The sequence below is a fragment of the Lagopus leucura genome, unplaced genomic scaffold (genome assembly GCF_019238085.1).
Source record: "Lagopus leucura isolate 7727_CA_CO unplaced genomic scaffold, USGS_WTPT01 Super-Scaffold_100002, whole genome shotgun sequence".
NCBI lineage: Eukaryota > Metazoa > Chordata > Aves > Galliformes > Phasianidae > Lagopus > Lagopus leucura.
In genome coordinates this window covers 62,773,508-62,788,488 of record NW_024962263.1, presented here as the reverse complement: position 1 = coordinate 62,788,488, position 14,981 = coordinate 62,773,508, and the positions used below count along the sequence as shown (strand labels likewise).

Sequence of the window (14,981 nt, the reverse complement as noted above, 5' to 3'; positions counted from 1 at the left end):
CATAGTACTGGAGGCAGAACTATGATCTCCATTCTGAACTGCCACACAAGTAACAGTCTTATGAATGCATGAAGTGAGAAGGCACTGAAAAACAACCTTGTTTTAAAATCAGATTTTGAAACAGTAAAATAATAAAAAAAAAACATTAAAAATTTCATCTGCTTCCATCTGAAAAAATGCACTTTTGCAGTGCATTTTGTTTTTCCTCACTAGTATACTGACATTATGAACTAAGACAGACTTGGAATAGTACGAAGCAAATCACTCAGACATATGGGTCCAGAGTACAACTTTGATCTTTGTCTTTGCTCTTTATGGGAAAAAAAAGGAAAAAAAATAAAAGAAGAAAGGGGTGGGATACAAGAACAGAGTGAGCTGGAACAGCCAGAGGCCAAAGACAAAGGAGTCTACAAAGGCACCTCTCATACCGAGTTCTGGCTGCAGCAGTGAAAAACAAATAGTTTATAAATTTGTTTGTTGGTGTTGTGTATTTTTAAAAGCTGCTTCTCAGAGACTCTTTGTGAGAGTTTACTCATTTTAATTGCTGACGTTTTTTCCTCGTTTCTTCATCTTGTGTTTCTCATGCCATTTTCAATAATTAATTTGAAAGACCCAGCCAGTATCCTCTGAGTGCAACTTATACAAGAGGTTTTCTTCATGCTACTAGGTAGCATGCATCTGGCACAGCTGGTAGTCTTCTGTTTTCACAGCAGTTTTCATTTCATCTACTGCAAGAGAAGTAGGGAAGGTAATGCAATGTTAAACTGCCCTCTTGATCTTTAGGCAACACGCTGATGTCTGGAAGAATATTATCCTGTTGTAGATGGAAAGAGAAGCTGCAGGGGAGAACAGCCTGTACCAAAGTTCAAAATGCAAAAAGACAAATGAAACAAAGTTCATATTGTCCAACAGAGACAGAGGAGAAAGAACCAAGACATACAACGTAACCGCAAGGGATTAATGAAGTGTAAAACATTCAAATGAGGCAAGCAAAGTGATGAGTCATATGGAAAGAAAGAAATGCCCAGTTTCAGTGTTTTAACAGTTTCATAGGTTTCTAGCAAGAAAGTGTTAAGTCTGGTGGATTTAATATGTGAAACTACAATGAAGATAAAGCCAGATGGCTGTAAACAAGTTCACAAAAGCTAAATTTAAACTTTTCTCCCCCTGTTGTTTAGAGACCAAGAGCTGGAAAAAATATCACAGACATCACAGGAAAAAAGAAATAACTTTAAAATGCGTTTTTCAGAAGCTTTGTCAGGACACTAACGTAAAAGCCCTTTCTTAGCTTTTTATAAAACCAAGGGCTCCTGTAAAATTACTGCTAGGAGACTGCTCAGATCTCTTCTTAACTTTGCCACATAGACAAACACTTGGAAAAAATGTGGTCTGTATTACATAGAAAAAAAAAACAAACCAAAAACAAAAATCCTCATAATGTCACAGAAGCCTTTACGATAGCTGAGGAGAATGCGTTGCTCTGTTTGTGCTGTCTCTGAACACATCTAACAAGCAAACATACTTTGCGAGCCCTACTAAAAGGACATTTAGAGTACTGTTAATAAATTGGCTATATTTAAACTGTAATCCTGACTACTTTTGAAGAAGTAATTCACATTTCTTTGAATGCAGAAAAAGGTTCCCTTGTTGGAGGCCTGGGGTGGGAGGAGGTCATGGAGGAGAAAAAGTTAAGGGAACACTCACCAATATTGCAGAACATCGCAGAGACTGAGTAAAAAAGGGAATGCCTTTTATTACTGAGTATGTATTCAACACATAGATTGCTTTGGTATTTAACAAGCAGATAAAAACTCTTGTAAGTAATCCATTTTTAGAAATCCTTTTACAGTGAAGTCAAAAGCAGCTGCTCAGTCTGGGTCAGTGCTGACCGAAACACCACCACATACTTGTTGGAAGACATTCATCACACCTCTGTGACAGGTACAAAAACGTTCCAGTGGGTAAAATATGCTGTGAATGTCACATACCACATGCTCTGCTGCAACTGTCGACCGCCATGTTGCCTGGCATTCAGAACTAAGCAGCAAACCTGGCAGATAACTTACTTGAGGTGTTTGGGTTGGTAGACATAAAGTGGTATTAACTTCACATCTCTGAAATACACCACTAAGTTTACATCCTGAAGCCAAACAAACTTGCAATCTCTAAGAATACATAGAGCCAGTATGTTACAATCCCTTTTGTGGGGATCATTTTTCCTCTGTTAATCAGCAGCAATTGGCATTAATTATATTACTATCCTTGAAAGCTTTAAGTAAAAGGAGTATCGCTTTTTATACTACTGTGCATGGGAGTAACATCAGACTGACATACTCTGGTAATTTTAAGTTATTATATTTATCCATATTGAATAAAGACATAAGCTTTTATTTGACTCTTGTAATTTTTTCACTGTTCCTTCACTCGAAGGAAGAGCAGAGGAGCATGAAAGACGGAATGACGGGCAGTTCCTTTTAAATTTTGGTGTCACTGAGTTGTTTTTTTTTTTGTTGTTGTTTTTTTTTTTTTTGAGTAAGCTGTACTCAACAACGTGGGAAAAGTGAATTCTACTCTGTTTGGTAGCTTGTACACACAAAGCAAAAAGAAACAACTAGCAAATGTGCCACAAATGTTCATTCCATTGGATGCCACAGAAGTAAATGTATTTCACAAGTTCATAGAAAGAACAAAAATCAGGCAGGGAAGGCTTAAGCAGTTTGGGGACAAAGTCAAAATTATTTCAACTGATAATACAAAGCATCACATCAGAAAGGCACTTTAAGTAGCCAAGACTATGAATGACAAGTTGGCAAAGCCATTTTAGCTCCCTCCCTCACAGCACCTGGCAGAATGTTTGGATGTTTGAGATAAGTCTCACATGTGTAAGTATGCAATCTTCATCTCAGGATAGAAGAGAAAGCACAACCTCTTCGAAGCAATTATGGAAATAGGAATATTGCCAAAACAGGTATTTTTTATCAGAATACTAGAGATCCTGCTGCAGATGCTCCAGCAAAGAAAAATTAAAAGGCAGCAGTACTACTCAGTACAATAGTAGTGGTACTGTGACTTCTGTCATTCTGAGATGACAAGAAACTCCTAAAGAAAGTTTGTTCGTAGAAAAATGTAGCAGAGTACTCTACAGAACAATAAGCAAGATTCTAGTTATGTTACAGTTGCACACTCCACAAGTATTTGCAGATTCGTTATGATTAAATCTTAGAATGAGAGCTAGGCACTCCTATACCATTCCAGTTTCCACAGGGGGAAAAAAAAAAAAAAAAAAAAGACATCTACTTGCACACAGTCCAAGTAGGTGTGCTGCAGATGATTCAAGTGCACTCAGCTGGGTATTTCAGAGCTTATGCCAGTCTTGTTTATCTTGTGTTCAGAGATGTGAAGATTTTCAGAGGATGAAGGATCCTTTATGAGTAACTAGTTACTGTTAGGTATAGTGGCATGCAGCTTCTCCCACATGAAACCAAGCAAGCAGCTACAAAAGCCAGCATGTATTTAAGCTATATGTGGAGATCTTGAGAAAACAGAAAAGTCACAGAAAGTGGTCTATGTTTGACTATGGCTCTTTTTCAGAGAAAGAGTTGACAAAAGCTAAAGATGTACTGAAATCCCTGGCAACAGTTCAACAGTATAATATGAAACTGTTCTGGTGTTCAGTGTTCACAGACACTGCCTAAATTAAAATGAAGATTACAAGCTTGACCCCTGCTCCATACAAACAAAAATTGAACAACCAAACCTCATATCTGTCCCTAAGGATGCCTAGACACAATGAGGTACTCAAGTACTGCACGGTGCTCAGAGGGTGGCTCAGATCGCACAACCTGGCTAGCAGATTTGTGGCACTCTTCTCACTCTAGTGGGAAATTAATGCAACCTACCACAGGAAGACAAGTGGTCATTTGGATATTGATCTCAGAGCAGTCCTTAAAACAAGTTCCTCATTCTAGGCATCAAACCACTGCCTTGTAGTTTGCCTATGCAAATTTTAAATTTTAAATTTACAAGTACACAACCTGCTAGTTTAAAAAAAAAAAAAGAAGTTTGTGATAGTAGTCAAAAGTGTTTGCAAAATAATGTGCTACCAGGGCGATCCCAACTACAAACTCAAAAATCTTCCTTATGGATAAATTCAGTAAAGAATATGTTTGGGAGATTCGGAAAAGGAGTATCAGTGTCCGATTTAGTCAGACAAAGGAAAAGAAAGGATAGTGGGATAACAGACAGTACAATGAAGAGTGGACTTGGAGAATCTAACAAACATACACAAAGTACACTGGTGTAGTGAATTGTCCCACTAAAACAAGTACTTAAGAAGCATAGCTGCAGCTCGTAATGAATAAACATCCTTCAGAAATTGCTTCCATGAAGCACAGAAGCGACGGGAAAGAGAATTTTCTGCTTAGAAGGAAACAGTATGGCCCAACGTGCTGCAGCAGCTATCAGACATCAGTCCCTTTTTCTAGAGCTCAGCGTAAATAACTCCCTGCTTTGTAGTTCTACTCACGATACATCTGTGGGGAAAAAAACAGCCTTTAAACCACACTTTTCATTCCGTATGTGTCAATGAAAATGGAAGGGCTGTTAAGTGTTTTGAAGTCTTTCATGATCAGAAGTCCAGCACAAGTAACACAATTCTCCAAAATCTGAGAGAGGGAAAGTAAAATAAATTATTCTTGCTCTTTGGTTTGTATGGTAATCATGAAATGTGAAGAATGTAAAACTGATCCACTTCTAGAATGACAATTAGTGCGTAACGCAAGTATCTTCATGCAGCTCCTTCCTTATGCACTAATGAAATCATTCCCCATTATTAGCTGCCTGTGTATTAAAAGCTTATTGCTATATCTATATATAATGAATATAGAAGTATTAGTGAGGAAGTGATGTCACATGCTTGTAATTCCTTACACACAGTATCTGTGCTCCTCTGGATGTGTGGTTATCATGTTTGTGTTCTATAAATACCCTTGCTGTATGTGTTGAGGGTTGGTGTGGTACTTTCCGTGGAGACTACATCTTTTTTCACCATTTATCAGTGTTCGTGCTTCTGTGAAACTCAACAGAATGCTGCCATTGCCTTGCCTTGTGACCTTATAGCATCACACTTGCTATAGCTGCAACAATTTAACTCCAAAAGGATATGCAGGGTTGGCAGTGTTCTTTTTGCATGCTGTCACTCAGAGTGAATGACACTGGCATTACATAAAATCTTCACTGCCTTATAATATTGTAGTTGCCATTCAGCATATCAACACTTGCACTTCTCACCAAGAAATCTACACACAAAAGAATTATTCAAGAAGTCCTCCAGCTGTTCAGATAATTCAGGGCACTCTCTACTCAGTATCAATATTCTGCTTGGAAAAGGTTTTGATGTTGGTCTAAGAAATGAATGTAAATATTAGCAGGCTGTATATAAGCAAATACATGATGAAATGTGCTTATCTCACTGACAAAAAGCTCTGGTGTCCTCAGGCTTTTAAGGCATGCTGTAATCAATATTGATAAGCCAAGTCTCTTCCTCAAGTCACACAGCTTCTATGCTCACGCATGCTCCATTCACATCTTTTATCACGTTTTAACACCATGAGACTTTATAAACAGTTAATTAAAACATGGAAGCCTATTTTTGGGCTGTTTTACTTTTTTATTCATGAAGCATTTCACATTATGCCTGGCTTTTAGAGTATGATTTTTTTTTCCCCACATGCTTATACACATTAGTGGAGCCTTTTCATTCATTTCTGGATCATCATGTCTTTACTCACACACATTAGCCCAGCTCCATAACCTGCCATTATCCCACTATTTCAAAGTGTAAGAAATATGAAGCAAAGAAGGTATGTATAATCTCTCTTGCTTTGTAAGGCTACACACTATGTGTTGGTGGGTTTTTTTTCCTTACATTTCAAGGCACACACATTTTATATTTTCTCACATTTGCAAGATGAACATTCTGATAACCAGCTATCAAATTCAACTAACCTCCTGCTAACGACACCCATTCACGGGAGACCCGGCACAGTCTCATGGCAGTCATCCTACAAAGAACTTCACAACGGTGCCAGAGACCAGCCCAAGCAAAACATAGAATTAACATCTGTGGGGGGAAAAAAAACCAGTATAGTAGAAGTCTAGGAAAGGAATGGAAGAGAAATAGAAATTACCATACCACCAGGCAGAGTTCCCAAGCTCTTACAGACATACATTAGTAGGAAGGAAAATATATTTTTTAAAAAGTGATGGGGAATCAGATATGGAACAGTCTACAGATGCAGAAAGAGTAAACAGACCAAGAAGAAACAGCTCCTAAAAAAAAAAAATGGCAATGCAATAGACCTAATGAAATCACCTGGTAAATCAGGGAAAAGAACAACTGTTTAACATTTCTCACATCAGAACAATTAAAAAGGTCCCTAATTAAACAATCAGGCAACAAATTTAAGGCAAAATGGAGACTTACTCCACATAGATGCCAAAGTACAGCATGGAGGCTGAGAATGTAAATCTGAGTAACTGAACACATTCACCGAGGACATTATGTCCCCTGAAATTAAATTGTGCAAATATTACTAGAGCTCACAAGACTCTTCATCAATGCTATCAAGTGCATGAAAACTCCATCAAAAGATGATTACTTAATACATAATGGAGAAGTAATATATGACTCTCCAACTATCCTTTACTGAAAGCTTGCCAGCAGCCTTATTCCAATAGCAGATTCTGCTATTACGGGTTAGCTTTGTACTGATATGCTACAAAACTCTCTTTCAGAAACATTACGTTCATCCTAGACAGCCTGAGCAGACATCTGATAGGCAACATCGTAGGGCAAACAATAACTTTATTTGCTCAGAGCAGGAGATCCTATGAGCTATAAAGCATATCCTTCATTCCTTTTTCTGCTATGTGTTTTTTCCAGTGCGTAGCAGTGCTTTCTTGGAATTCACAAGAAACATACAAACACCACGAATGTACCGTGCCTTAAGCAAGAACTTCAAAAAGCTGCAGTCTGTTTACTCTGATCACCTTTTTAAGTTTACATCCCAGTGAAGTGTGAACGACAATGAACTGCCACTTTAACATCACGAATTTTTGTTTGCCTTCTCATGGATAGATGATTTTGAAGTAAAAATGCATTGAATGCATTTCTAATTTCTAGTTTGATCAGGTTGTATCAAAGCAAACAACAAATAAACACCAAAACAACAAACAAACAGAAAAACAACAAAAAAATCTCTAGTCAATCTCAAGTCTAAAGTTATAGGAGAATTACATACTTGGCAGAAGTCTTTGAAAGCAAAGTTGAGAATCCAGGTCACTCTTTAGATTGGACAGAGAAAACACAGAATTGATGGAACATGTACCTGGATAAATTTAGTTTAGTCAGCTTGGACTTGGCTTTTCCATGAAAAAATAAATGAATAATAAATAAGTACATCAGGAGATGCTCTTGATCAAGGCATAACTTCTCAGGTTATTCTCTTTCCCTTGCCATAAAGTGCAATAGCTCTGCTCTTGAGTCTTGGCACAAAGAAGTTCAAAGCAACTGAGGTCAAGACAGAGCATTGAGAAGCTGTGTAATCATACGTTTTGAAGTTCTTTGGGTTGATCAGGTATCCACATAGCAACAGCCATTTTCACACAGCACTTTGCACACAACTCAATGATCCGTTTCTCACTGCAGATCCCAGCTTTGACTCTCCTACAAAGATGGCCTCTTTCCTACCTACAAACAATCAACAGATTGAATGAAGATGCCAAACACAAACCAATTTAAGGCTGCTACTGAAGTAATAATATCCTTTACCAATATGATCCACAGTATTTTAAGTGAGGTTTAACATGTACTATAAACAGTATCGTGGAAGGACCATTAATAAGCATCTGTGCTATTTTAAAACAACAGGTGGTGAGATCGTTTCACCGCAGTTATGTGCTCACCATATGTGTAAATGGAAATTCTGTAGGAGGTAGAAGGCAAACGAGAGAATAGTTAGCAAATATAGATACATAATTATATAGATATATTAAGATGTATATGATCTCATTAAAGCTGTAGCACATTTTACAGGCTAACTAACAGGTGCCAGGATAACTTCAATGTATTTTTGAGTCTTTTGGGATAGTTTCTGGAACAAAGATGTGACACAGAAGTAGTCAAAGTAAGAAAAACTGAGACGGTTATGTTGGGGTTAGACCTATTTATCTGTCACTTCTGATGAATCACTGGGGAACTAATGCAGAAAACAATGCACAAATGTTCAAAGACCAACTAGCTGCACTGAAGTATTTCTGAAATTGCCCATGAAACCTGAAAAGCCAAAGAACAGTTAAAATAGCCAATTTTAACATTCATTCTAATAATGCTTAGAAAATAGAGTAATTCTGTAACAGTATAAACCAGAAGACTTTCTTGACATTAGTCTCTCAATGCATCATGAAATTAATATGAACAAATTCATGCTTGTGTTGTCTCTCTTCGAGGGAGAAACTTCAACCAAATTGCCTTCCCCAAAGGATACACAAACTCTTTTCTTGTATCTCTATGCTTCAGATACTAAATCTGTGTCCTTAGTATCTGGGCTGTGAAGTGCCCATGTATTATTACATTAGGTGTATACACAAAAGTATTTAAAGCCTGTCTTTTTTCCACTGCTGATATGCATAGGTTGCCATGAAAGTAATATCTCCTATTTATTTCCATGGAAACCACAACAGATACAAAAAGCACAATAATGCTATTTGGATAGAAAAAATTCTCAGCTACAAAACACTGTTTTTCAGCACAGCCATCACCATTAGCTATGCAAAGATCTGCATGGCCATCCAGAACATGGTTTGCCTTTCACGCTGCTGTCACCACTGCTGAAATGCACCATCCACCACCTCACTGCACTCACACCCGCTGTTTGGTCTCCATAAACATTCAGCAAGTGTTAACGAATGTCAGTGGTTGCAATTTTTTGTACATGGAGGACTTTAATTACAGCCCTTTGTTTCACACTCATTTTCATGACAGATGCCACTGTGTCAGACCGCCCCTCTGCTGCCATCTGTTGTGCAGCAACAAAGTGTAACGGGAGGAAAGGTTCAGCCTCTACTGAGCCGCCTCTGATGACACGGCCAACACAGTAAAACAAAAGGCATTACTTTTGGAGCAGCCTTCAGATTAGGGATGAATAAAACTTACTTCTAACAGTTGTTAGTTCTGCACTTGACTGACTAGAGATTTTGTTCTGACCACAATTAAAGAGTCCAACAGAAGGTTCACCTGGGTAGTAAGAGACGAAATATAAGTTGATGGCTGGCATTTAGTTCTAAAGTGAAAGTTTTTCCCTCACCTAGAAGTGCCAGTTACATAAAGGGCATCATATGATTTGAAAGCATTTAAACTTTTTTTGTTATGGAGACCACTGCTAAAATTCTGCCTGCTTATGTCAAGTGCATGCATGTCAGTGTAAATAAGATACCTGCCTTCTCACATTCTATTGCAGTCTCTTTTTATCCTAGTCCATAATGAATTCTTAGTTTGGGGAAAATATGCCAACTCCAAGCCTAATAACAACATTACTCCGGAAGGAAGGCTGTTATTTGGGTTGGATCAAACAGCGTTTAGAAACATCACCTTCAGACATTCTCCCATTAAGACAAATTTATTAGCTGAACTGTTTCATTTCAGCCTCGCAAAGGATCACAAGAAAATCAAACTGTTGTTCTTTCAATTGCATTCAGAGTTACTGGGTTTTCCACATTGTTCTCCTAAGGACACAAGCTTCATGCAAATCTATCCGCCTGACCCCTGCTCATAAATTCGGTTAAACGAACACGCTGGTTCAGAGGCCTGGCTATGGCTTAGAAATCTGAAAGATAATTAAACTCCTACAATTTCACAGAACTAATCTAGATGAAGAAATTTAAACTAGCAGACCCTCAGAGAAAAAAGCAACTAATTCTCAGCTGCTATTCAGTCTGCCCAGCATCAACCAGCTGGCCAACTGGACTGTTCTGCCAGGCAGCAGGGTTCCTGCCCCAGATTAACTGCAACACAGATTGTTTTCTTTGCTTGGCAGAGGGATGGAAGTTATTGTAACAGAAGGTGGAAGAGGAGCTCAGAAAGAGAAATGAATTTACATCAGCGACAGTGTTCAACTAAATTAACTAAATTGACACTGATCATTATACACAAACTTTTTCCCCTGTCTATGGACACATGCACCCTTCCATTTGGCATGATTACACCATCTGTCTTCGGTGTACACATAAGATAAAAACAGAAGCAATTCAAGTTTTCAGTGTTAAACCAACCAGATGTTCTATGGTAATGACTCTTGATCAACCATTCCTTCCTCCCTGCCTCCTCATTATTTTAGAAAGCATCAACATTCTTTTGAATCATTATTTACATTTGCCAGGAAGCACAAATAGCTATACTTACTCTGCTAATGTTTTGTCAACATTAGCAAGAACTCATACTACTCTACATTTACAGCAACAGAATGGGAAACCTTTACTTGACGTTTTCTTCAAGAAAGGAATGGGCTCAGTATGGAACGGGTGGACTAACATGACACGTATCTGAACTCATACAATTTCTTTCTCATACATTTCTTTCTCCAACCAGAGGCAATTACAGGAGAAATCAACCAATGACTGCTATAGTGCAATTGCTGAGACACACAATCATACTCTTTCCCTCGCCAGAAAACAAACAAACAAAAAAAACCAAACAAACCAAAACAAAAACAACAACAGATGCGTGATAATTCAGGCTCCCAACTGTTTTATAAGAAAAAATGTAAGTGTTTGGTAGGTAACAGATACACATTTGATGGAACTGGACATCACTTTCCCTGGTTTGAAAGGTATACATTGGATACACCACAGAGTGCTTAAATAGGGTTTATATAAGGCCATAGTTAATGGCCAGAATAACTTGCATGGGCCATACTTAATGACTGGTCTACAGACAAAAAATCCATCTGTTGAACTAATTTTCTGACACTGCAATTCACCAGTCACTCTTTGTTTCTTCCTTGTGAAGCCTCAATTGTCTTTTATATGCATTTCCTGTCTCTGTAATCATCAGCCTTCTGCCTACCCAGCAACAGTACTGAGATAAACAGATGTATTTAAACATCTTCCCAGAAATAATGGCAACAGATCAAGCAACTGCCAGTTACCTCCTTACGTATTATTTTTATCATCAGCACCATGCCCAGGGCCTTCAGCCACAACCAAGGAACCACAACTGCAATTACACGAGCTTGCTCAATAAGCACACAGGATAATGGTATCCTTTACAACAAGCGTGTAAGTAAATAGATACCCAATAAAATAACATTCAGGTTCTAGTATCTCATTTCCACTTTTCAGTAAGGAAAAATAATAAAAAAAAACCCTTACCCTTTCCTCACTACAAGCACAATCACTATTTTCAGTTCCAAACTGAAGCATGCAGAGCCAGCCATTATTTAACCACTGCTCCATGCAGACAGAGCTCACTCTAATGATCTACCTACGCATGCCATCCCCAGCCTCCTATACTGACATGCCATCTTCGGAGCAACACTTTACAGAGCAGAAGAAAGAAAAGAAAAATAACACAACAAAAATGCTGAACAGATTCAGGCCAAGCAAGTGCTGTTCCATTCCTGCTCTGCTCTGAAGGAGTGCTCATTTAACATACTGCTGTGTACACTCCACAAGGAGGGTGCAAGTCAATTGACTGAGCTACATGGTTTAAAGTGTTCTCATTTTTTCACTTAGAATCATAGAATCACTTAGGTTGGAAAAGACCTTAAAAATCATTGAGTCCAACTGCAACCTGACCATACTACCCCAGCTTTAACAACCCTCCATCATACCCCCGAGCACCACATCCAAACAGTTTTTAAACACATCCAGGGATGGTGATTCAACCTCCAGCCTACTCCAGTGCTTAACAGCCCTTTCTGTAAAGAAGTGCCTCCTGATATCCAAGCTAAACTTACTCTGATGCAACTTCAGGCCGTTTCCCCTTGTCCTTTCACCTGTCACCAGTGAAAAGAGACAAACCCCGCTTTTGCTGTAAGCACCTTTCAGATATTGGAAGAGAGCAATAAGAGCCTCCTTTTTCCCAGACTAAACAGCCCCAGTTCCCTCAGTCACTCCTTGTAGGGCACATTCTCCAAGCTCTTCACAAGCCGTGATGCCCTTCTTTGGACCTGCTCCAGCACCTCAATGTCCTTTCTGTACTGAGGTGCCCACAGCAACACAGTACTCGAGGTAAGGCCTCACCATGGCGAAGCAACCCGTTGTTTCTTCTATTTACTAAACAATACCATTTACGTATCACTGGTATTTCTGTTTCAAACCACACACTAGCTGATGGAAACTGAAAAACAGAGAGCACAGAGGCCCCCGAAGACCCTATATAAACCTTCTCGCTATAAGGTCTGGGTCTGCAGCTCCCAGGCCCTTTCAGTAGATTGTAAAGCGACCTCCAAAACCAGGCAGCCCAATGACACGATGGACCCTGCAGCATTCCTGCCCCCAAACACGTCTCTCCTCCACTTGCGGAGCGCCGCCGAGCCCGCAGCGCGGCCCTGCACCTGTCGCAGCCCCACGGCCTGTCGCGCAGCGCGAAGGGCAGAGCGAGCGGCGGGCAGGGAGCTGGCACCGAGCCACGTCCCGGCAGCAAAAGATAAAACGCAGCGCTGTAGCTCTCCGTCGGACGGCCCTGCTGCCGTAGGAGCGGCGGCTTTCCCCACAGGCGAGCGCTCGGAGCAGCCCGGGTGCCGAACCGCGGCCGCTCCACCGTGCAGCGCTCGCCCCCGCGCCGGCAGTCCCCTCTCACCTTCCCAGCGGCCGGCTCAGCGCATCTTCCTCCCTCCCGCCCTTCTTTCCCTCCCGGAGCCGCGGGCCCGTCGGCACCGTGCCCGACTCTGCGTCTCCCTCAACCGGCGGCAGCTCCCACAAACGCTTCACCCCCACATCGCGCCGGCAGCTGCCGCTCCTAAATTCACGGCGCTCCGGCGGCATGAAGTCATCTTCCCCGCCCCCTCCCTGGGCCGCCGCACTCCGCTCCCGCCGCGGAGGGGGAGGCCGCCCCCCCAGTTACACCGCCAGCGCCCCGCGGGTCCCTCCCGCTCCCTCCCACTCGAGGGCCGGCGCTGCCGCAGTGCTGCGAGCTCCGCGATGCCCGGCGGCACGCGGGAGGGCGGCACGTCCCCCAAGCCGACGACGGGATGCGCTCGGGGGTCCCACCTGGGCCCGGCGCGCGATGGGCCGCTCCGCACCGCTCCCGCCCGCCCCTCGCGGGAGTCCCTCGACGCGCTGCGGGGCGCTCCCGCTCCGTACCAGCGAAATGCGAGGTCCCGGAGCCGAGGGGCGGCCTCCCGCGGGGAGAACGTTGCTGTGCGCTCGTGCGTCCGTTCGGAAGGAAATCCCGTTGTAATTCGTGCCTGTGTGTGGGCGCCCGGCTCCCCCCGCTCCTCCCGCCGCCTCAGGGCGCGCAGGCGCCGCGCGGCTGTGCCCCCAAATGAGGCTGTGTGGAACGGAGGGCTGATATGTTGGGGGCTCCCGCTCTCTGGCTGCGGGAGGAAGAAGGGCGGTGCGTCAAGGTCACCACGACGCGCGGTTTCCTAGCAGGGGCGTCCTGATATTTTTAAGAGCCGCCAGTGGGCAGTGAGGCTATTTTTGTTATTTATAGAGCGCTGTGCGCGTGCTGGGTGACCGACCCGTTGGTGAGGAAAGCCGGATTCCTGTCACAGCCCTCTCCCCCGTACAGGATGAGTGCAGCTGTGTTGCTGCACAAATAACAGCGGGCAGCCCGGGTCGGGCATGTGGCCGAGTCACCCCGGTCCCACAGCTCTTCGTGTTCCCTAAGCAGAGCCAACGTGGAGACGTTGCGATGGAACAGCTCCCAGGAACGCGACGCTGTGAGCACAAGTGGCCCCAGGGCACTTAGTTCTGTGGAGCGAGAGGTTGGGACGAGTTGGGAACGCCGCAGGTTTCGTGGTGGTCTGAAGTCTGAAGCGGGAGCAGAGCTCCTGAAAGAGTTATTCAGCAGCCTAGGGCTGCTGGGAAGGTCCTCTGTAATGGCAGAGGAAAGCAGGGAGGGGGAGAAGAGCCCTGCTAAGGTAAGGACGTTCAGCTCTGTCTCTCAGGTGAAACAGAAGAACTAAGAGCCTGAGTTCCCCTTTGGAAATTCCTTGTGTCTATTTTTATCACGGTTATGGAAAGGCTTCAAAGCGTGCCATTATCTTTAATTTGATTCCCTGTGCCTGTGCAGTTGCACAGTTGCACTAATTTAGAGCTGCTCCTGTTTACTCCCTGCCTTACTATTACATTGATTGCCGTGGCAGATCTAAGCGTGCTGAGCTGGCTGCATATCAACACCGATGCTTAATCTCTGTTTACAGTTTGTTGGGTTGTGTGATTAAGCTCATCAGGCGTGCAAAGGAGCCCAGGGGCACGTGGGCAGGCAGGGCTGTCCCAGGGGGAATGCCCAGTCCCACAGGCGAGCCAGAAGCTCTCTGGGTCACCTCACAGGCTGGTGGGTTTATTGCCGGGAGGGGGTAGGGTGTGTTATGGGATGCATCATAGGAAGAGTATTTGGGGTTGTACGAGGTTTGTTGTTGGGTGTTTGGAACCAGAGAGCAGGACAGGATTACACTGTTTGTGCCGTCTATCTTTGCATGAGTGTTTGTGTCTCTGTTATCTATGAGACTGGCCACGTGTGTATTTATAGTTAGTTGTGTATACATACAAAGCGTTTGGTTTTGCCAGTTTGGAGTACGTGCTCATACTTGCTACTGGCTGAACCTCAGAACGTGGAGACATGGCAGCGTTGCTTCTGTTGGGCTGCTGGATTCAGCAGCTAATTCTCTAAATGATTGATGTTCCAGGATCACTATTTCTCTGGTATCATCACTGCATCACAGAGTCAAGTTTCAGTGCTCTTGGCCCAAGGACAT

General features: G+C 42.5%; 1 protein-coding gene across 2 annotated transcripts in view; it reads right to left on the bottom strand.

Annotated features, from left to right (window-relative positions):
- The window catches only part of PKIA (cAMP-dependent protein kinase inhibitor alpha), a 38,595-nt gene extending 25,086 nt beyond the window's left edge, over window positions 1-13,509 (bottom strand). Inside the window, exon 1 of one of the 2 annotated variants that reach the window (XM_042870073.1) lies at window positions 13,363-13,509. The gene's annotated coding sequence lies outside the window, so the exon portion shown is untranslated. Of the gene's footprint in view, window positions 1-12,859; window positions 13,030-13,362 lie in introns of those variants that run through there. The other variant, XM_042870071.1, reaches the window with a different exon arrangement.
- Window positions 13,510-14,981: the final 1,472 nt, after the last annotated feature.